Source organism: Typopeltis vanoorti, chromosome 2 (assembly GCF_054136105.1).
Source record: "Typopeltis vanoorti isolate ZY-2024b chromosome 2, IOZ_Tvanoo_1.0, whole genome shotgun sequence".
Classification (NCBI taxonomy): domain Eukaryota; kingdom Metazoa; phylum Arthropoda; class Arachnida; order Uropygi; family Thelyphonidae; genus Typopeltis; species Typopeltis vanoorti.
The window spans coordinates 129824002-129846686 of NC_143550.1; the positions used below are offsets into that span (position 1 = coordinate 129824002).

General features: G+C 36.1%; 1 protein-coding gene across 2 annotated transcripts in view; it reads left to right on the forward strand.

The window, feature by feature from the left end:
* Positions 1 to 22685, forward strand: part of Cdep (Chondrocyte-derived ezrin-like domain containing protein) — a 741059-nt gene that overhangs the window by 21775 nt on the left and 696599 nt on the right. For both annotated transcript variants that reach the window (XM_090413128.1, XM_090413137.1), the window contains exon 2: positions 11734 to 11880. The gene's annotated coding sequence lies outside the window, so the exon portion shown is untranslated. The remainder of the gene's footprint in view (positions 1 to 11733; positions 11881 to 22685) is intronic.

Consider the following 22685-nt stretch of genomic DNA (forward strand, 5'->3'; position numbering starts at 1 on the left):
TTTACTTAATATTTTAATCTCTAGCCTCTCACATAGTTTCTTATGACTAATCCTTTCTGTCTTACTTAGCCAAATTTTTTTTTTTTCACAACTGCAATATTTCCTTCTTTTATTATTTAGTTCTTCAAACACTTTTTTGTTATATGTTTTACTTGGATGCAAGAATATTTTTCTTTCTTTAAGTAATTTATGTATTAGCTCTTATACAAGGGTTTTATTTAATTTTCTCTTCATGTTACCCCATGATAACTGAAAATTCCACATAGTGAAGGTATCAGGGTATAACAATAGGGAAAGATTTAAGAGGGGATATTCAGTTGTTTGCTGATGATGCAAAACTGGGGAGAGCAAGAGTTGATGTAGATGTCCTGCAGGATAATGTAAATAAATTGGCATTGTGAGCAATGGATTGTCAATTTATTGTTATAAAATGTAAGATAAGGTTATGTATTTTGGGTTGAAAAGGTTGCATATGGTATATCATATTGATGGTATTCATTTGCAGGAAATTGATGAGGCTAAGGACTTGTAGATAATTGTGGACAAAGAGAGGGCATATTGCAAAAGTTGCTAAAATAGCTCAGTGAATTATTTGGATGTTGAAAAACATGCTAACAAATAAAGATAAAGGCTGTGATTCGGTTACATCTTGACTAATGCACACAAGTTTGGTTACTTGAGTTTCTTGGAGACCAGGAGGTGGTTGAAAAGATTCATTGGTTACTCAAGATGGTGACTTCTCTGTGGAATACTTCCCCGTGAAGATAGGTTGAAGGTTTGTAGGTTACAAAGTTTAGTAAAATAGGCAGAAAAGAGGGGACATGATAACCTTTTAAGATATTAAAGGACTTTATAAAATTGCAAGTGAAGTTTTTGAATACAGTCATCCCTCGACTTACGTTCATTCGCATTACGTCCTTTCGAAGATACGTCCGTGATCCGATAAGGGAATAAATAACATTTTCGCTATACTTTCGAACAAGATGCAAGCGAGCGTAAGGTAAAGCATGCACAGTGGCAACAGCGCTTTCAGCGGCAACCTCCCTCAGCAGTCGGCACATGTCTTCAACAGTTCCTCTGTTGATTTTGTGTTTGAAAAATGAGTTATTTGTGTATTTATCATTAAATATTTCATGATGTTTTATGCAACATGGCCCCTGCACACACAATTAAAAAAACCTAGTGAAGAATCACAGAAAAAGAGGCGAGCATTTGATCTTGAAATGAAGTTGCAAATTATAAAGCAACATGAAGCTGGTAAGCCCGTCAATGTGATCACACATGACTTCGGATGGTCTCATTCTACAGTGATGCCCATTTTGAAAAATAAGGATAAAATCATAGAAGCTGTGAAAAGATCTGCTTCCATTAAATTGGTGATAGTGGCGAAGCAACGACAAGGTCCTATCGGTGATATGGAAAGGCTACTTTCATCATAGATAGAGGACCTGAACCAAAAGCGCATACCGCTTAGTACTGTGATCCTAACCACTAAAGTAATAAGTCATCAACATGTTGAAGAGGAAAGCAGGACCCGATTAAGACTACAAATTCAAGGCTTCTTCCGGTTGGTTCATGAGATTCAAGCAACGTTTTGCATTGCATAATGTGAAAATGTATGGGAATCTGCAAGGGCTGAGAAGGCTTCCCAGGAGTTTGTGGAAAAATTGGATAAAATTATTACGGAGGAATATTATTTGTCACAGCAAATATTGAATATGGATGAGACCACCTTGTTTCGGAAAAAAATGCCCGAGCAGATAATTCATCCACAAAAAGCTAAACTCTATGCCTGGTTTCAAAGCTCTTAAAGACCATGTTACGATTCTGTTAGGGGGTAATGTGGCTGGATATAAACGGAAACATTTGTGATGTAGCACAGTGAGAATCCATGAATCTTCAAAAAACATTACGAAACATACACTCCCAGTTCATTATCAAAGCAATAAGAAGTCGTGGATGACTCAAAAATTGTTTCAGGATGCCTTAATCAATGTTGATTGCGAGTGAAATAAAAAGCTATTGTGTGAAAGAAAATGTAGAATTTAAAATTTTATTAATTCTAGATAATGCACCAGGTCATTATTCTTAAACTTCTTATTGCGGTGATCTTCACCAAGTTCAAAGTCATGTTTCTCCCTCCAAACACTACTTCATTGATCCACCTGATGGATCAGGGAGTTAAGGCTTATTATCTACGGAGAGCTTTTTTACAAGCCATTTCTGCTACTGAAGGAAATGACCAGATTCTCATGCAATTCTGGAAAACATTCAATAATTATCATGCTATTAAAAATATTGCTGTGGCTTGGGACAAAATGCCACTCAGTGTATGAGTGGCATATGGAAAAATGCATTAACAAGGTTTGTGCATGATTTTGGAAGTTTGTAATAGTTGTGTAAAATTCTATGCAGCGTCATAATTTTTCCAAAATTTTATTACATCGACTTTTACAGGAGTCACATCCAAAATTCACAAAAAGTAAACATGTAAATTTTATATGTAAATAATACTAACAGCGCATATAAATTAGCACAGAAAAATTAGCATGATACTGTGTAAATAGAAGATATATGAATATGTAGTTCAGGAGAAAATGCCCTAGAAATCAGAAATATGTTAGAATTTATCTATGTAATTAATACCAAAAGCCCATGTATAGAGACCCAGAGGAATTAAACATGCTAAAATAGAGTAAGCAGATGTCTTAAAATAGAAGTTCTGAGGCAATACTTTAGAATTCGGAAATGTATTTGATGTTATCACTTAGTATTGGGTGAAAGAGAAACCTATTGTAACCAAAGCAGTCTGATACCGCCTCCAAGGTCAATAGCTAAAAAGGGCGGTATACATCAGAAGCTGTTATTATGCTATGCTGTAAAAGGATTCAACATACACTTCAGGGAGAACTAGAAGTCTGCACTTTCCCAAAGGATAAGAGTTTGCATGTGAAAGGTATGGAGGTCTCAGACCTTAATTCAAAGTTTCTGTGGGAATATCTGGGGTCCAAAATCTTCACGCAGGGTTCCGCGAGAAGCCAAATAAAAGGATCATAGAATCGACTATCGAGCATCGGCAGAGTTGACGCCAGGAGAAAAAGAGGAGGGAGTCGATCCATGGACTACATCGGATCCGGATGAGGTCGTGGAGGGTAACCGGAGGCAAAACCTTACAGAGCGAATAGCGGACCAGGATGACAAAGCCTTGACCGCCAGACCTTACGTCGCAGTGCCTACAATGTCTTAAGATCGTGCTCCAGCCATTCCAGAGGATAACACGGTATCCATGAAACGTCTAAAGTGATAGACCAAGCCCTAACATAGAGAGGAATCCAGAAAAAGTCTGTAAAGGAAATACGATTAAGTGCACTGTACCTATGGAGGAGTCATGTGAGTTGAATTTTGTTGGAAACCTTTTTTTTATTTATGATGTGAAGGACTGTTTTGAAAGACTGAATTTATAGAACTGCTATATACAGTAGATTGAAAACTTGTTCGCATATAGAGATGTTTTTTAAGTAATTGTAAAAGATATTAATGAAAATTTTGACTTGCATTCTATTGTAAAGAACTGTTTCAGAAGAACTGACAAGATTATAGAATTAAGAAATATAATGTTATGCAAAGTAGTTTGCTTAAAGAGTGTTATATTTTATGTGAAGGTTGGAATTGGAGGTTATAGTTAATCAAAGCATGGTAATTCCTAGACTGTAAATGGGCTGATAGTTAATAGTTATCTAATTTAATTGTTTAATAATTTACGTCATTGGTATTTGTTGCATGCCTAAGAATTTGTCCTATATGATGTTTTTTTTCTAAGGTGCTTAGCTTAGAGAGGAAAGGAAAGTAGCATCTTTTTAGTGCATACCTTGTATTACTGTTTTAGTATAAATAAACATGTTTGTTATATTTAAAAGGAGTGCCGTCTGATTTTTTTCGCAACTGCACTGTTCTCAAAAAAAAAAAAACCCAACCCTGTGAGCGGGGGGGATTGGAATTTGATACGAATTTTGAGTTAAGAGTTAGCCACGACTGTATATAATTATAGAGGAGGAACTTTACTGGAAGTATAAATATTTTCTTATGCCATTTGGAGAACTTTAGTGGCGCAGCTAGTAATAAATAAATAAATTTCTAGAGATCTCCGGCATAAGGAATGGATACTGAAGGTAGAGAAAGGGAAATAAGATTAACTGAGTACATGAAAGGAAAAAGATAAAGTTAAAGATAAAAAAAAACAAAAAACATATGACAGTGGTCCTAACAAACAATCTGAATCTCGAAGTGAATGATGATGATATAGTTCATTATGTCGTCATCATAATGAGTTCATTATGATGTCATCTCTTCAGGAGCACTCATAGAAAATGCTCCTGAAGAGTTGACCAACGAAGAATTGGTCGAACTGGAGGAACAACGTGTTGCAAAAGAGGAAGAGGGAAAAGAGAAACATGAAGAGGTAGTTAAACAATTTACAGTGAAGGGTCTTGCAGAAAATGTTCTCTGCAGTTGGCAATGTTCTCAAAATGGTTGAAGACATGGACCAATGTTGAACGTTACTTTATAATAGAAACAAAAGTACATGATGCATTTGCTTGCTATGAACAAATTTATGATGAAAAGAGAAGAGAAATAAGCAAAGCACATTGGACATTTTCATCAAAAAAAAAAAAAAAGGTTACACCAGAAGAGCCACAACCTGATCATTTGCACAAGGAAGGTAAAGAAGATGTGATACTGGAGGAAGATTTGGGTGATTATTCTCCTGTTTTATAGTGGCAGTAACGCACAGTACAGTTTTATAAGATTTAAAAATTAAAATGACAGTATACTTATTACGGTTAAGTCCCTAAGCACTAGAACTCTGTTGATTTAATGTATCGACTTAAGTCATATTCGACTTACGTCCTGCCGGATGGAACGGAACCCGGACGTAAGTCGAGGGATGACTGTATATGACAAATAGAGAACTAGGGGCCAACTGTGGAAGTTGTGTAAGAGTGTAGTTAGTAGGGATGCATGGACCAGATTTTTTGCATGGAGAGTGGTAAGCGAGTGGAATGGATTGCCAGAATTGAATCCATTGGTTGCGAGAGAACTCGCAACCAGTGGATTCAAGGGGAGGTATGATAGTATTTGTGCATATGATGGTTGATTTGGATCTCCATAGAGATGCCATAAATAATAATAATATTGCAGTTAAGATTACCAAATATTGGTAAAGTAGATTTGGTTTTTGAATAGATTTTTCTTTCATTTTGGACTAGTTTAATTTTTTCATGTTTCTTGAGGAAGTTTTTTTTTTTTTTTTTACTATTAATGATACTATTAATTTTGTAATATAATTTTAATATAATTTTGTACTATTAATGATATTGTTTGTTTTATCGATTATGTTGGGAAGTAATAAATTAGAGTAGGAGCATGCTTACCACACAGCACTCAGTTTCTAGTCCATTGCATAACCTCAAGTTTCCCTGTGTATCCCGGGTGAATTAGTATGTAGGGTAAGTGGCAGCTGTTCCTAACGTTGCTTCATGGTGTAAACACCAGAGGAGCAAATAAGTAAATTTACTTATTTTGTTCCTTTGGTTGTGTTTATACCATAATACCTAAGCCTATTCACTGGATTTTTCATTGGTGCTGTTGGTTGGGAAGTTCTCCCAGCTTGTTGCCAGCAAATTCACTTCCTTATACTGCTGCACCCTCAAATGCAGGGGTTTAGATTCCTACAGTGAGTTTGGCATATCCTCGAGGATTTCACCCAAGCTACATGCAAGAGGAAATGAGGGCAGAAAATTAGAATTCCAACTCTCGGTACCCAATATTGCAACAGCCACTTTAGGTCGCCAATAAGCCAGATGGTGGTTTTCACTAGTTGATGAATCATATATATCAATAACTTGGGCAGTATCCCCCCGCCGCTTCCTCCGTGGGTGCTGAGGGGATGGTATAATACTTATATAATAAAAGCAAAAAAATTTGTATTTGATCTAGCATCCCTATTTATGTTTTATGTTTGACAACACTGTTCAGAATATTGTATGTCTGGCAATACTACTCAAATTTATTTGCTACTTATTTTTTAGAATTTTTGCATTGAAAGTTAGTAATTGGGCTACTTTTTGGTTTGAATTTTCTACATAGAAAATAATTAATTTGCACTATTTTTAGCAGAATCCACTACTTATCTGCTACTTTTCCTAACGTCTAACGGACAACCCTGGTTTGCAGTTTACATCTAGCCCATGGTATCATGCAGTGCCCTTCGTCGATATTGTAACACTGTAGCCCATTAAAATGAGTGAAAAAAGAAAGTGTAGTCACTATTCAAGTGAATATTTAAAATATGGAGTTATTTCATCCATAAATACTGAGAAGTTACCAATTTAGCATTCAAATAAAGCAATAAAGGATGTGGAGTACTTTCGTGAATTAAAGACTAAATTTAAAAATCGTCCTGGACTTAAACAGTTTGTTGCAAAACGAAGTAACAAGAGAAGGGACTTGTTGGGTCTTATCAGCTTTCAAAATTAATTGCCAAATGTGAAAAGCCACATATTATTGGCAAAATTATCATCTTACCAGCTATAAATGAAGTTTTAGATACAATGATTGGCCCAGGTAAAAGTAATATGACATCATCAATTCCTCTCAGCAATAGTTCAGTATCAACAAGAATTGACGAAATGGCAAGTGACATTGGAAATTATTTAAAAACCATAAAATTTTCTTTGTATCTTGATGAGACAACTTCACTTGATAACGAAGCTTTGTTAATGGCCTATTTGTGTTATATAAATACTAATGAAGAAATTGAAGAGTTTCTATTTACTGAACAACTGAAAATTCATACAAAAGCTTCTACAATTTTTAAGGTTGTTAAAGACTGTTTTTAATGCTAAAAACATTCCTCTCACAAATATTGTTGCATATGCAACCGGTGGAGCACCAGCTATGATTGTCATCACCATGGATTTATAGCACATTTAAAAGAAGCAGTTCCAAATATCTTTACAATTCACTGCATTCTTCATAAACAGCACTTAAATGCAAAACATCTCAACGATAGATTACATAAGACCGGATGATGTTATTAAAGCAGTGAATAAGATAAAAGCCTAGTCATTGAATACCCGTATTTTTTGGGAATTTTGCTATGGAAATGAAGAAGAATGTGAGCAACTTTTGCTTCACATTGAAGTTAGATGGCTCTCAAGTGGAAACTGTCTGCGACGCTGATACTGTTTTGAAATTTTTTAATTCACACAATGAGAACATGTAATGTTCTAAAAAAGGAAAAGGTTGACATTGTATATCTTTCTGATATGTTTACCAAATTAAATTGAGGTTCACATCAAATTGCAGGGAAGCAACATGAATCTTATTAAAGCAAAGGGAATTATAAATGCTTTTATCAGCAAATTAATATTCTACAAGTAGAGTATTGCAAGATGAGATTTTCTGCAGTTCCCAAGTCTACAAATAATAGATGATGATTGAATATTAGATACAGATTTGGATTGTTATTGTTCCCCATCTTCTGATACTGAAAGAGGACTTGATGATCAAATTCAAAGACTGATGAGCTCAAAATATCCGATTGGGTCATAAATCCATTTCTTTCTGATGTCACTTCTGTTCATCCAAATTTGTGTGAAGAATTTATTGACTTAAAAAATGATTTTGAAGCTCAAGTACAATTTCAACAGCATGGGTATGAAAGATTCTGGCCAAACTTGCAATGCAAGTATCCTCAGCTTTGGCAAGAAATAAAATTACTGCTCATTGCTTTTCCTTCTTCATACTTGGTTGTGAAAGGATTCAGCATCATGTTGTGATTATTAGCTAAGCAGTGGAATAGATTGCAAATAAGTGAAAGAGGAGACTTCATTTGTCAAACATTGAACCTAATATTGAAAATTAGCAGGATATCATCAGGCTAAGAGTAGCCATTAATGATTGGCTTATTAAATACAGTAAGTTTACACCTTTTTTTTTTTGAGTAAAAATTAATTTGTATCAAGTCATTAATTTTTAATTAACAATTAGTTCAAATATGTTGATGGTAATTAATTTAGTTGACTAATTTGATACTGAACGAACGAGGATGGGCTGGCAATTTGGGATTTAGCCGACCAAATTGTATTCTTATTGATTAAACCAAAATAAAAAATGATGGTACAACATGACAAAATTTCATGCCGGCTGGGGCGTCGCCCGGTTAAACAAAGCCCCCATTGTTTTCGCCAGGGAACCAGGGTGAACAGCGAAAAGTCAGCTACTGGAACAAATCTGAAAACAAACCCCAACTCAACATCACCAAAGTTAAAGATCGGTACTATCAACGTAAGAAGCCTGAATGGCAAAGAAATGGAGCTAGCTGAGGAATTAGATAAGTACCAGATCGACATAATAGGGGTGACTGAAACAAAAAAGACCAAAACTGGTGAGATCTTTCTGAGCAATAAATACAAAATGTTATATTCAGGCAATGACAATCAAGGAAAAGGAGTAGCCATAGTATTCAACACAAAATATGAGGCTAATCTTCTTGAATGGCAGGCAGTCTCAAGTAGAGTAATGTGGGCAAATATGAGAATGGGGAACTGGACAATGAGACTTATTTTTGCCTATGGTCCCACAGAAGGTTCTACTAAGGTAGAAGTGGAGGAATTTTTTGACACTTTAGAAAAAGCAACTGACACAATGAAAAAGGAAAAGTTGGTCCTTGTTGGGGATCTAAATAGCAGAGTAGGAAATGATTGTGAGACGTATAAAAATATTTTGGGAAAATTTGGAGAAAAGAGCAAAGCTAATAATAATGGCAAATATCTGTTGGATTTCTGCTCAGGACATGGACTGGTTATTACTAACACCATGTTCCAACATAAAAATGTGCACAAATTCACATGGAGAGAAGAGGCTAGGAATAAGAAAAGTCTCATTGACTATGTTATTGTCAATAGTGATGTTTTCTCCCTGGTGCAGGACACCAGAGTGTACAGAGGATTTGAAATTGGAAGCAATCACTATTTAGTCTTGAGCAGGATAAAATTGAATTTCATATTGAAAAGAATAACATGTAAGAAAGTTTTAAAGCGAATAAAAGTTGAGCAGCTCTCAGATGTGAACTGTAGAGTAAAATACAGAAAGATTATTGAAAAGAAAATGAAAGAGTTTGAGAACAGGAATCAAACCTTGGAGATTTAGTGGCAAAATCTGAAGAAAACATTGATTCTGCCAGAGAGGCATGTGGTGAGGTTGTGTGCAAGGATAAAAAAATCAGAACTCCCTGGTGGACACAGGAAGTTAAAGAGGCAGTGAAGGAAAAGAAGAAAGCATATCAAAAGTTCCTGGCAAATAAGTCTGATTGTGCTCTTAGAGAATACAGAGACAAATGTAAGAAAGCGAAACACTGTGTAAAACTAGCTAAACAAAAGTCATGGGAGGACTTTGGCAAGAATATAGAAAATAAATATCAAGAAGGTGGCAAAATATTCTCGAGGTTGTTGAAGAAGCTTAGGAATGGAGGAAAGAGTGCTGTAAAAGGAGTTAGAGATGATAAAGGTAACATGAAAAGAGGAGAAAAAGATATTCTTGAAGTATGGAGTAATTACTTTGAAAAACTGCTAAATGAAACAAGCAGTGATGACAGCACAATGATAAAAAACACTGACTAGGCATGCAGTCAGGAATATATATCCATACTCGAAGTAGAAAAAGCCATCAAAGGCTTGAAATGTGGAAAGGCAGCTGGAGTAGATGATATTCGACCAGAAATGCTGAAGTATGGTGGTATAAAAGACTTACAGTGGCTGCACTGCATAGTTCAGAAAGCCTGGACTGAGGGACGAACTCCCGATGATTGGAGTAGAGCTCTCATAGTACCCATATATAAAAAGGGAAATAAAACTGAATGTGAGAATTACAGAGGTATTTCCCTACTGAGTGTTCCTGGCAAGATCTATGCAAGTATACTTGAGAAACGGTTGAGAAGAATTGTGGAAGAAAAGCTTGGTGAAGAACAAGCTGGATTCAGGCCAAATAGAGGCTGTCAGGATCAGATCTTCACTTTACGACAAATAGTCGAGAAAGCATGGGAATATAACAAAGATCTGTATTTAAGTTTTGTCGATTTGGAAAAGGCATATGACAAGGTGCCAAGAGAGAAGCTATTCAATACACTGCAGTTATATGGTGTCAATGGGGCATTATATCAAGCAATACTTAAGTCTTTATTTGAGTTGTAAGTCAGCAGTTAGAATTGAAGGAAGTACAGGAAGATGGTTTAATGTTAAATCTGGTGTGAGACAAGGATGTACATTATCCCCTCTGTTATTCATTATCTATATGGATCACATTATGAAGGAAAGTGGTATTAAACCTGATATCAAAATTGGAGATGTTAATGTCAGCTCTTTGCTTTATGCGGATGATGTTATACTTCTAAATAAATCAGCTACCAGTCTGCAAGATTCTCTGACTAAATTGAATAGCTGTTGTAATAGATGTGGTATGAAGGTCAGCAATAAAAAGACAAAGACAATGAAAATAGGCAGAATCATTGAAAATGTCAACTGTGTTGTGAATGGAGAACCTGTGGAACAAGTAAAACATTTCAGTTACTTAGGCACGATTTTTACTGAAGATGGTAAATTAAATATAGAAATAGACAACAGAATCAGCAAAGCTGGTATTGTGGGAAGTCGATTGAATAAATTCATATGGAATAAGAGAGAAATTAGTCGGAACACTAAATTAGCTGTATACAAGACAGTGTTCAAACCAGTTTTAACTTATGGATCTGAGAGCTGGGTCAGAAGTAAAACACTTGACCAAAGACTAGAGACCACAGATATGAGAGTCCTGAGAAAGATTAGAGGCGTAAACAGATGGCATCAATGGCAATATCATATTAAAAATGAGGATATTAGGAAAGAACTTGACATTGTCAGCATCCAGGAATGCGTTAGCAGAGCTAATCTCAGGTGGTATGGTCACTTAAATAGAATGGGAGAGGAAAGATTAGCAAAACAAGTGTTCTCTGCCAGGTTGGCAGGAAAATGACCCAGAGGAAACCAAGATATAGGTGGATTGATACGGTACAAAGTGCCTTAGACAATAGAAATATAAGATCTGATAATGTTGGAGTCTTGACAAGTAACAGACTGATTTGGAGGAAAATTGTAGATAGGAAGTTAGTAATGATGTAAATTTTTCATGCAGTACTGTCATATCCTGTACACCCCTTGAGGGTACATGGCAGGAATTTGATGATGATGACTAATATATCATATCTTATTGAGTCATTAACCTAGTGTAAAATTGAGCAGGGGTGCCAGGACATACAAATAGTTGAAAGGGGGTGCCAGGCAAAAAAAAGGTTAAGAACCATTGATCTATACTCTTAGGGGATCTACTTAGTATTTCTTCCAGCCTAGGGAAGATATGATTTTTTTGATGGTAATACTTGCCAGGGTTGGCAGAGCTTTGTTTATGGAAACCCACATCACATGAAGATGGAATTGTCTTGGCTGGGATAGATTGTATATCATTAGCCTATTAATGGTTCAGATTTATTATTTATTACTTACTATTTATTATTTTATTTATTTAAATAATTTATTTTAATTAAGGATAGTGCAATTTTAAAGTTATGACATATTCAGGATTCATATGAGTTATTATTTTTTTTATAATACTGTAATATGTTTTCATTTCTATTTTCAGATTAAGCCTTTAGCAGAATTAGTCTATACAACAACTTAGTAGATGAAAGGCTTAGTACTGTTAGTACAGAACATCCAGTGTCAGATTGAAAAAATATAACTACTGGAATGTCCGAAATATTTTGGCCTACAATGCAAAATAATTATGGTAAGGTACAAAACAACCTGATGAGCATTGTGCAAGATATCTTGATTTCTCTGTTTTGTACATTTCATATTTTATTGAAATGATAATTTGCTACAGCACATGACTGTTTGTGTGATGAGTATGTTAGACATGAATTTCATTAGTCTTCATTCTGAGAATTTTTCAAAAATTTTAAGTCTCTCTCCACTACAGTCACATACAGTAAATCTTAAAAATTGTAACATTTTGACCCCCCCCCATGAATAATATGTTTTCTAGAAGTGAATGTTACTGTAACGTCTTGAATAATCAGACACAGTTTTTATTCTCCAAAGGGGGTTTAACTTTTTTACCACTTGTGAAGATCAGTAAACAGCTGTCTCCAGCCTTAGTAAAGATGGAGATTGCTATCACTGGTAGTTGAGTTCAGTCTATAGTGATCTGCTAACATATAAGTGCTGAGAACATGGCAGATAGCTGGCTCCATCTCATGTTCCTATTTTTAACTGATATTATTGTGTGATATAGTGAGAGTTCTGAGTTACCAACTCTTCCATGTGGTGGTGGTTTATGATATGTTTTTGACCTTCCAGTGATGGTTCTGGTCCATTCATTCTTTTTCAGTGCTTTGCTTTTTCTTCCCACTATGTCTTTAGTCTTTTATGCTTTCCTATTTTCTGTATCACCATCCTTGCAGTCCATTTCCCTGCCATTATATTTTCTGCCTTTACCTTTTTCCTAATTATGATGTCTATGCTAAGCTGTTATTTATTGATATCTGAAGTTTATTACATAGTCTAATTAAACAGATGTTGGGATAATCTTTCTTGGAGATTTCTACATCCATAATTGACACTATCCTCTTCTCTAACTTCACAGACAAAATTGGAAGAGAAACAGAATTGTTTGCTGTCAATAATGATCTAACATAAATCATCTACCAACCTACCAGAAGCATTGTCCATGTGTATTTACAGATTGTCCTTCTCCCATGAATCTCGGCCTCATATTGTGACTACAACAGTACCATTCATAGATGATCTTTGGGAATGATTTTTTATGCCTCTTTTTCCCATAATTTACTTGTTGTTTTCACTCTCCTGATTCATGCACTTGCTATGATCAAATAACTGAAATTATTCACTGAAATGAGTTTATTTATTCTCTATTTTACTCAAAATTCCCAACCTTTATCCTAGTCCTGGTTGTTTTCTAACATATGTGCCAAAGCAGCCTGAGACATTCAGTGATTCAAGTTAAAATGACGCCTCTTCACTTAGCTTATACCACAGCGTGTTTAAAAAAAAAAGGTAAATTCTAAATACGATAGATTGGATATCAGCCTCATATTGTCACATATGCTAAAAGAGTGTTCAAATGAACTGGTTTGGCCCTTGGGTTTGTGTCTCAGCTCAGAAAAGATCCCACAGGAATGTTTGACCCTTGCACCACTAATCAGTTTTGGTGAAGTGGAGTAGTGAGTTATGATTTTAGAGTAATTGGTGAGAAATACAGAAATGGGTTGATAGACAGTCTGTACTTTGAGTTTACTAAAGGGAGGTCATGTCTAAGCAATTTGCTCATATTTTATATGATATGGCTGAATTGGATAAAACGAGTGGAAGATACTGTTGGACTTTGCTGAAGCATTTGATAGGATACCACATGAAAGGTTGTTGCATAAATTGGAGGATATATGGAATTGGAGTATAAACTTTTGACTTGGATAAGCAGGTGGCTGATAAGTATCAGAAAGTGGTTTGAAACTGCCAGATTTAAGGTGATCAGTGATATACCCCAGGGATTAGTCCTTGGACTATTATTGTTACTGCCAATAGCAAGTATACATGCTGAATTACAAAGCTGAAAATTAATGACAAACTCAGGAGAATATTGTATTCAATCTCATGGCTGAATAGAAAATTAGCTAGTGATGTATGGGAAGAATTGAAAAGATACTTAAATGATGCCATATCTGAATATATCCCTAGAGTTTGAAGAAAAAATAGTGGGAGTGAAATGGATGTGACTATTAAGAGATCCATAAGGATCTCTTAATAGTCACATCCATGATGTAGAAGGAATATTGTGAGAATAAAGATGAAAGGAGTTATGAAATAGATAAAGAGCAGGCCAGAAAGGTGTTGCAAGTATTATATCGTAAACAGAGTGTGAAAAGAAATTGGCTTGCAGGCTAGAGGCATCAGGGAACCATCCACACTCATAATAATTATTTTAATATTATGCTAAATAAAGTGGAAGAATAACTTTACTGAATGCAGACATTATGCTTGTATCTGAAGCAGATGCAATTGTTCAAATACTGAGCCCTCTTCTCTATCATGGTGCAACAAAGAGCACATTGCTTATCAGTGCATTGGATGGAGAGATGGGGGTGAGGGGGGGGTAGATGTATGAAAAGCTTCTAGAGCTCTTGCTTAATCGGGACAAAAATTCAACACGAGGGACTGGCTATGATTTGTAAGGAATAGCACCGGTTTAATCAACCCTGGAAGGGTACTTTGAGTAATTTGTTCATATTTTGTGATAATGTTATGATGTGTTCTTGTGTAGAGGCTTAAGTGCTGTGAGGACATTATGTTGGAGGTTTAATGGATTTTTTACAACACTCAAAAAAGAATTAAAATAGAATTTAATACTTCCTATATTTCGTCCTAGTCACTAGGACATCTACGGGGATTACAAAAACAATTAATGTAACATGCACACAAAAACTTAAAATACTAAGCCCAACCACGTGGGTGACACTAAAGTCCTATCTAGGTGGAGCGCCCTCTAAGGGCGGTAGTAGGTGGCCTAGAATGTAAGGTGGGACCTCTGGTGATGAGTGTTTCCCAAATCTTAGGAAGCTTAATGCAACCGTATTTATTGAGATTTGATTGGTTTCTGAGAACTGCTGCTGCTTCTAAGAAAAGTCTCTTTCTTGAATTTGCTGTGGTGGAGCATGGTGGTTTTCTTCCATGATACTCTGTGGGTGGTGTCCAACACATGGTCAGCCAAGCCTGAATGGCCGTAGTTGTGTTTAACGATGTACGACTTGTGTTCCTCCAGGCGGATGGATGCTGATCTGCCTGTCTGTCCAAAGTACGCAAGCTTACAGGAACAGGGTACTTTGTAAACTCCAGGCAGAGAGAGAGAAGGGAGCTGATCTTTCGTAGAACGGATAAGGGTAGCAAGTTTGCGGTAGGGCTTATATGCTGTGTGTAGGTTATACTTTTTTAGTATCTTGGCTATTTTTTCTGAAGTACCACGGATGTAGGGTATGGTGATGGCATTTTTAAAATCTTGTTGACGGGGAATGGGGGATGTGCTGGGTAAAGGGAATGGATAATCTGTATATTAATAATATTAGAAAGGATTCGACAGGAGGTGTTCAATTGTTTACTGAATGATGCAAAGATAGGCAGCATAATCAGCAGTGCTACTGATATATAGCACTTGCAGAATGACATTAAAAGGCTGGAATTATAAATGATAATAGTTGTCAATTCAGTGTTCCAATTAATTAAATGAAATCAGTTCCTTTCACTGTGAAAAGGAGATAAGATCTAGGATAACAAAATGAAAAGTAAGCCCATATACAGTGGTTAAGATAAGGGAAAATAAAGCAGTGAGCCTTGACACAAAGTTTGAAGGCACTGGAAGCATGCATATTCACAAATGCTCTATAGATGTGAGACCTGGGTAACGGTCAAATATTCTGTGAGGTAAATGTTGGCATTCAAAAGAGCATGCTGTAGAAAGATTCTGTGATTGGATGGATTCCAAAAAACAATTGAACTCTGTAGAAAAGTTAACTTTTTTTGGATATATATATATATATATATATGTGTGTGTGTGTGTGTGTGTGTGTGTGTGTGTGTGTATATTGTTGTCCTGGTTGGCCAAGTGGTTAGCATATCTGCTCTCCAGCCAAAAGGCTGCAGGTTCGAATCTCGCTGTGAGCATGGATGTTTGTGAAAATGCTAGCAGTTGTGGTGGGCGGCAAATGGCATTGGTGTAGTTGGATGGAGTTGAGTGGTGGAGACCGAGTTGTAGAGTAGGTGCCCTCCCTCGATGAGTCCCTTGAAGTGTCATGGAATAATAATATATATGTAGGTTGGTTGACAGCAGAACGATAAAAACTTCAGAAGTGTTTCCTTTTTAAATGTTTTTCTTTCTTTCCTTATAAAAACCTTCATAAATGTCTGCTATTGAGTTCTAAAAATTGAATATGGTTGTATCAGAATGCCCCTCATATGGAAAATTCTCATCAGCAGACAGTCAGCCCAACAACTAAGAACACCTAACCAAAGCCAATTGTTGGCTTAATAATAGGACTTTAGGTCATCCAGTATCTCTCCCCTTCCATCTTTATTATAGTGTGCCTGCATGCATGTGTTTAATACCAGCATATTAATCCCTGAAGATGCTGATTTAACTTCAGCAAAATATGCAAAGTAATAATTAAATATTTTTAGTTATTTCTATGTTATTTATTATTTCTGGTCTATGTTGTCAATTTCCTTAAACAACACAATGCTGAAGAATCAGCATAGAAGCCTAAACACCAGGATGGATGTGAGAATTACAGAGGAATTTTCCTATTGAGTGTTCCTGGTAAGATTTATGCAAGTATACTTGAGAAATGGCTAAGAAAAATTGTGGAGGGGAAGCTTGGAGAAGAACAAGCAGGGTTCAGACCATGCAGAGGTTGTCAGAATTAGATTTGCACTTTAAGACAGTTGAGAAATCATGAGAATATGTATATTTAAGTTTTATAGATCTGGAAAAGGTATATGACAAGGTACCTAGAGAAAAGCTATTCACAATGCTTTGGTTTATATGGGATACTATATCAACCAATACTTCAGTACTGTATTTGAGTTGTAAGACAACTGAAATACAGAATTGAAGGAGTTACAGGAAGATGATTTGATGTTAAACAAGGTGTAAGACAAAGATGTACATTATCTTTCTATTATTCATCTGTATGGATCACATTGTGAAGGAAAGTGAAAGAAAGAGTCTCTAATTTAAATTGGAGGTGTTAATGTTGCTCTTTACCTAATGCAGATGATAATAAATTTAGTTTAATCCTTTATCCAAGTGTGAGCAAACAAAGTTTGCGCCTGAAAATATCTTCAGGACTGGGATAAGGTAGTACAACACCGGGCAACTCGTAGAAAGGTGGACCAAGCTAACATCACTCCTATCTCAGTATCTCCCATAATGCAAAACACATCTCCTTGCAGATATGTATAATGTTATGCATTAAGGGAAGGGCCACTACCCAGACTAGTTTTGACCTTTATTGAGGTCTCTTCAGTGGGAGCCAGGCCCAGAGTGGGGATACCAGGCAGAAGCAATGGTGAGGTCATCTTGTTAGCTTGGTCCACATTTGCTACGAGTTGCCAGGTGTTGTACTATCTTACCCCAGTCCTGCAGATATTTTCAGGTGCAAACTCGGTTTGCTCACACTTGGATAAAGGATTAAACTAAATTTATTATAGTCTAACCAAAGGAAAAATAAACTTTCAACATTTTTCTCTAAATCCAGAGTAATTTAATAAAAAGGTGGCACACCTTTTGGCAACTCCTATAGGTAAAGATGACCTCGCCATTGCTTCTACCTGGTATCTCTAAATTTGCAAAGGAAGTCAATTGAATAAATTTGTATGGAAGAAGAGAGAAATTAGTCAAAACACCACACCAGCTGTATGTGAGACAGTGTTCAAACCAATATTAATTTATGACTCTGAGCATTTCATTAGAAAGAAACTCATGATCAAAGACTGGTGACCACATATATGCAAGAGAAACATACTTGTGAAAGATTAGGAGAATGAACAGATGGCATCACTGGCAGTATCATATTAAAAATGAGAACATTATGAAACAATTTGACATTGTTAGCATTCAAGAATGTGTTAGCAGTGCTAATCTCAGGTGGTATAGCCACTTTGGGGAGGAAATGTTAAGAAAACCAGTGTCCTTTGCCAGGTTTTCAAGAAAGAAGTCCAGGTGAAAACAAAGGCACTGCTGTCCTTGTTCTCTTTCTTTATCCTCCCCCTCTGCTTTTTCCTTCAACCATCTTATAAATTGATCAAGTGGTTCTTTCTAATTTTTGGCTTTGTTCTCCCAAAGCAATGTCAATATTATCTCTAAATGATTTCTGTGTTTCTAGTTCTGCTTTTAGTGATACTTTTCAAATTCATCTTTTACTGCTTTCCTAATATGAAGGCCAATAAATAAGTTGCTTCAGAATTTTTGGAAATCCTTGTGGCTGTGGACTGAAATTCACTTTATTTCCCCCCCCCCACCCCCCTCCAGTGCTTGTTTAAGCATTTAACAAAAAAAGACTATAGAGCCCAACACCAAGATTTCCAAAACGTCTAAATTAAAGGAAGTGTATTTGTTTGACTTCAAACTAAGGGAGTATTAAAAAAAAAGTCTGACTAAAATAGAATCATAAACTGGAAATGATTCAGGAGTATCATTGAAATGTTTTTGAATAATAATAAAGCAGAAAATGATTGTTTGTTCTCTTTTCAATGAAGTACTACAAAATGTTGAAACAGGATGTCATTGGAAATTCATTCCTTCATTCTCATCCGAACTTCCTTCTGAAAACCTTGGTGCAATGTGACCAAAGCAGACTGAAAAACTGCCAGGACATCAATGCAACGAATTGATGATACCAGGACAAATGGAATGCAACATGATAAGAGGGAGTGCTGTTTGTTTTTTCAAAGACATGTGAAGGCTTCAAGAAGAAACAAATTACTTATGAGGACTTTAAATTTGTAGACATTTTAAGCAGTCTGTTTTCTTATTTCATGTTAATCTAGAAAAAAATATGCAATTATATCAATTATGGCTGTATTTATTTTAGTTTTTTTTCCCTTCTCTATTTCTTATTATCTAATTCTTAAAGGGAATTAGGTTGTTAGATTATTGACAAATTAACTTTCCTGGATGTAAATATTATTATTACGTGACACCTCTAGGGAGTCCAAAGACTCATCGAGGGAGGGCACCTACTCTACATCTCTCCATCTCCACCAAACCACCAACTGCAACTACCTTCATCTACACTAATGCCATCTACCGCCAACCACCACCACTAGCATTTTCACAGACAATCACAAACATTTATGCCCACAGCTGGATTCGAACCTGCAGCCTTTTGGCTGGCGAGCAGACATGCTAACCACTCGGCCAACCAGGCTGGCCAGGCCTAATATGTCAGTTCTTTTCTACATTTTCTTCTTATAATTTTTAATCCTTTGAACAAAGAGTTAAAATTACTTATCACCTTCTGTGGCCTATAAATACATGAAAAAAAAAAATTACAAAAGTTTGAAAGATTACTTCCTCCCCCATGCAAAACTACAAAAGCCAACATAAATTTACTTCTTTACTATATTCAAAATTTAAATGTATGTATACATTGATTTGTTTTTGGGATAGATGTATGGTTGAAAACATATACATATATATATATATATGTTAAAGATACCAAGCTATTTTAAACCTGGTTTTATCTTTAACATTTATTATACCCAAGGTAAAATACTTTCTACATATATACTGCTCAAAGGGTTAATATGATTCTGCCATTGATGCCATTTGTTCTATACCCCAAAAATATATATAGAAATCTCATTTGATCATAGTTAAAAGTCCACAAGTACATCAGGAATGATGCCTTCTTCATGAAGGATAGAACATGTACTTTTGCCTGGTCTGATATTCCATGCTAAAGGTTATTAGACCTGTAATCTCCTTTATACGATTTGTTTTAGTTCAAAATTTCTTTGCCTCACTTTTTTGCTTTCACTTGCTGCCTTTATTGATCCTTTAATTCTGATGATTATAGGCCTTTTTGATACCTGTCTCTGAAAGTTGATCCCAAGTCTAAATACCTAGAGATATGATCTTTCTTGGAGACTTCAAAATCCACAATTCTCACTCTCCCGTCTCTCACTTCACTGACTAAGCTGGAAGATAAGCTAAACTGTTTGCTGTCGGTAATGAAAAATCCAAATTAACCTCCCAACCAGACGTCCAGATGATCTTCCTCATTCTCCCAACTCACAGGCTTTTTCTTAATCTGCACTCCTTTCAAACACTCATCATTGATGTTAGCTCTCCACTTGGCAACTCAGAACATAATAATTGTTGATGTTTTATTTTCTACAGATACTCCTTCTCACAGCTAATACAAGCATTCATATCTTAATACACTGCAGTAGTGCCTGTTGAAATGGCTGTTGGAATTTTTTGCACCTCCTATTCATGATCTGATTAAGCATTCATATCTTAATGCACTGCAGTAATGCCAGTTGAAATGGCTGTTGGAATTTTTTGCACCTCCTATTCATGATCTGATTATTGCTTCTGCTCTTCTGATCCAAGTACTTGCTCCAATATAATAATTGAAATTCTCTCTGTGATTAGTGTCTATCCACTCTTTTGACATTTATCCAAGTTTTGGTTTTCCGACAAATATGCCAAAGCACTCCAAGCCAGAAATGCAACATGTACTCCATGAAAAGTTAGCCCTCACTAAACTTACATTACAACCAGTAAAATCTGCAAAAAAAGAAAAAAAGAAAAAAAGCATTCTTTTTTCATTCTAAACATCACTTCTCCTTTGCTCATCTTCTAATACTTTTATAAATCCCAAATCTACCACCCCCAGAATATTGTCCTCATGTATGGGGATGGGAAGCAACACAAAACCTTCCTCAGAATACTTAAATTGTATCCAGAAGAGAAATATTTAATAGATGACTCCCCTGCAATTGCTTTCCTCATGGATGCTTGTTTTTGCATTGTCTTAAAATCTTCCTTCACTACCCTCTAATCATGTACAAAAAACAGGAGCTGCTGGTCACCATCCACATATATATATATATATATATATATATATATATATATATATCGTTCAGCTCCAAACTCACTGAATCTTATCTTCTTCCTTCATTCCACATACCTCTGTCCTTTTCCCTCCATCTGAAGCACCTGTTTGTGGTAGAAAAGACCCCCAGTGATGCTACTGGCCCTATTATTTTTCTAAGCTTCTCACTTTCTTTGCTCTTCTCCTAAGTCTTTTTTACTGTTCTATCTTCCAGATCGCCATCACTGGGATCCAGTGTCTTGCTTCTGATTTTCTGGGAGTTTTTTTTTTTGGTGGGGGGAAGAATCCTGGTAATCTTGTTCTACTTTAGCTTCTGCTTCAGCAAGATAGATGGTCCTGGATTAGTTAGCTAATAGGTTTATCCTAGCCTGCAAGGATAAACAGTGCCACAATAAAATTTCTTTCCCCATGGTTTGGGGATAGAGTTCAAAGCTTGTTTTGGTGCTGGTATATAGTTTGGGCTAGTTCAACTCCCAGATGCAGTCATTGCCTTTCAGAGAGTGGGCATCCATATATGTGAGTGGGAGAGCTCTGGCACTAGATTAAATTCTCATTGATTATGAATAATTTTTCATCCTCTTGTGTATCAGGCCCTCAACAAGCCCCAGCCTGGTTCAGAAACTATTGCAGTATCAGCCAAAAACCAAATGAAGAAACAGAAAGCATCAGATCAGACAGCAGCAACAACAGTACCAACATTCTTATTACTCAACTGGCAACTATGCATTTGGGAAGATGTCACTCTTCATCCAGCAGGGTTGGCAGATCCCTAAAATCCATGGGGGAAAAAACTCCATTAAGAGGCCATTCTGATAGAAACAACACTCAATCATGGCATCTTCTCTGTGCAACATGTATTGGAGGAATACCAATCACAGTTACCTCATACAAAACTTGTGAATTATTCTCAAGGAGTAATATTAAAGTGTGACCTCCTTCATGTCCCAGACAGAGTTCTACTCTGAAATGAAAGCCCAAGGAGTGACAGCCACGAGGAGAATATTATACACAGGGATGGTCAACTAGTTAGTTACAGCCAGGAACATCATTATTACTTTTAATACACGACCAAGTGGAATCTAAACTGCCCAGTAAAGCTCTACATCCTGAACCTTTCACACTGCTTTAAACATCAGAAGTAGGATCATTCTCAAACTGTCATGGCTCTGACATCTGTGCATGATGTGGTAGTACATACCATGAAAACAAAGATTGCAAGAGCAAAACACCAAAATTCTTTAATTGTGAGGAAGACCATCCAATTTACTCTCAAGCATGTCAAAAGTGGAAGGATGAGAAGGAGATCCAAAAAAATAAAATACAATGCCTCACTTATCAGGAGGCAAGAAAACAGTATACTACAAATAGAGCAATGCTTAGTGATAAACCTTCCTACACTGACAGCAGTTGTCAAGAAAGTGTCAGTAGGGACTTGTGCATCATTCTTGCATTCTCATAACTACAACATCTCTGAATGGCATGATTTGCTTGCTGTCTCTCTCTAGAGCACATTAAAAAAAAATTGATGTGGACTCACTACAGAGAACATGCCAAAAATGGTTCCGCTACATGAGAATCTGCTAATCAAAAAATTAATGGAACGTGCTCCACAGAGGGTCAAAAACATACCTCCAGACTCTTTAATAGATGTCACATCAGATGGCATGGATACCTCCGATCCTTCAGAATATCATGAAACAATTAAAATACCTAGTGCTCTGGAGGGAATCCAGTTTGATGTCTTGGAGATTTTTCCTGATGAAGAAGAAATAATGGACACCGGTCATCCACAATATTCTAAAAAGAAAGAAATTCAAGGCTAATGAAAATAAAACTTGAAAAAATTGGAAGCCAGATGATACCACCAAAAAGAAACAATGAAAATATTCCCACAATAGAA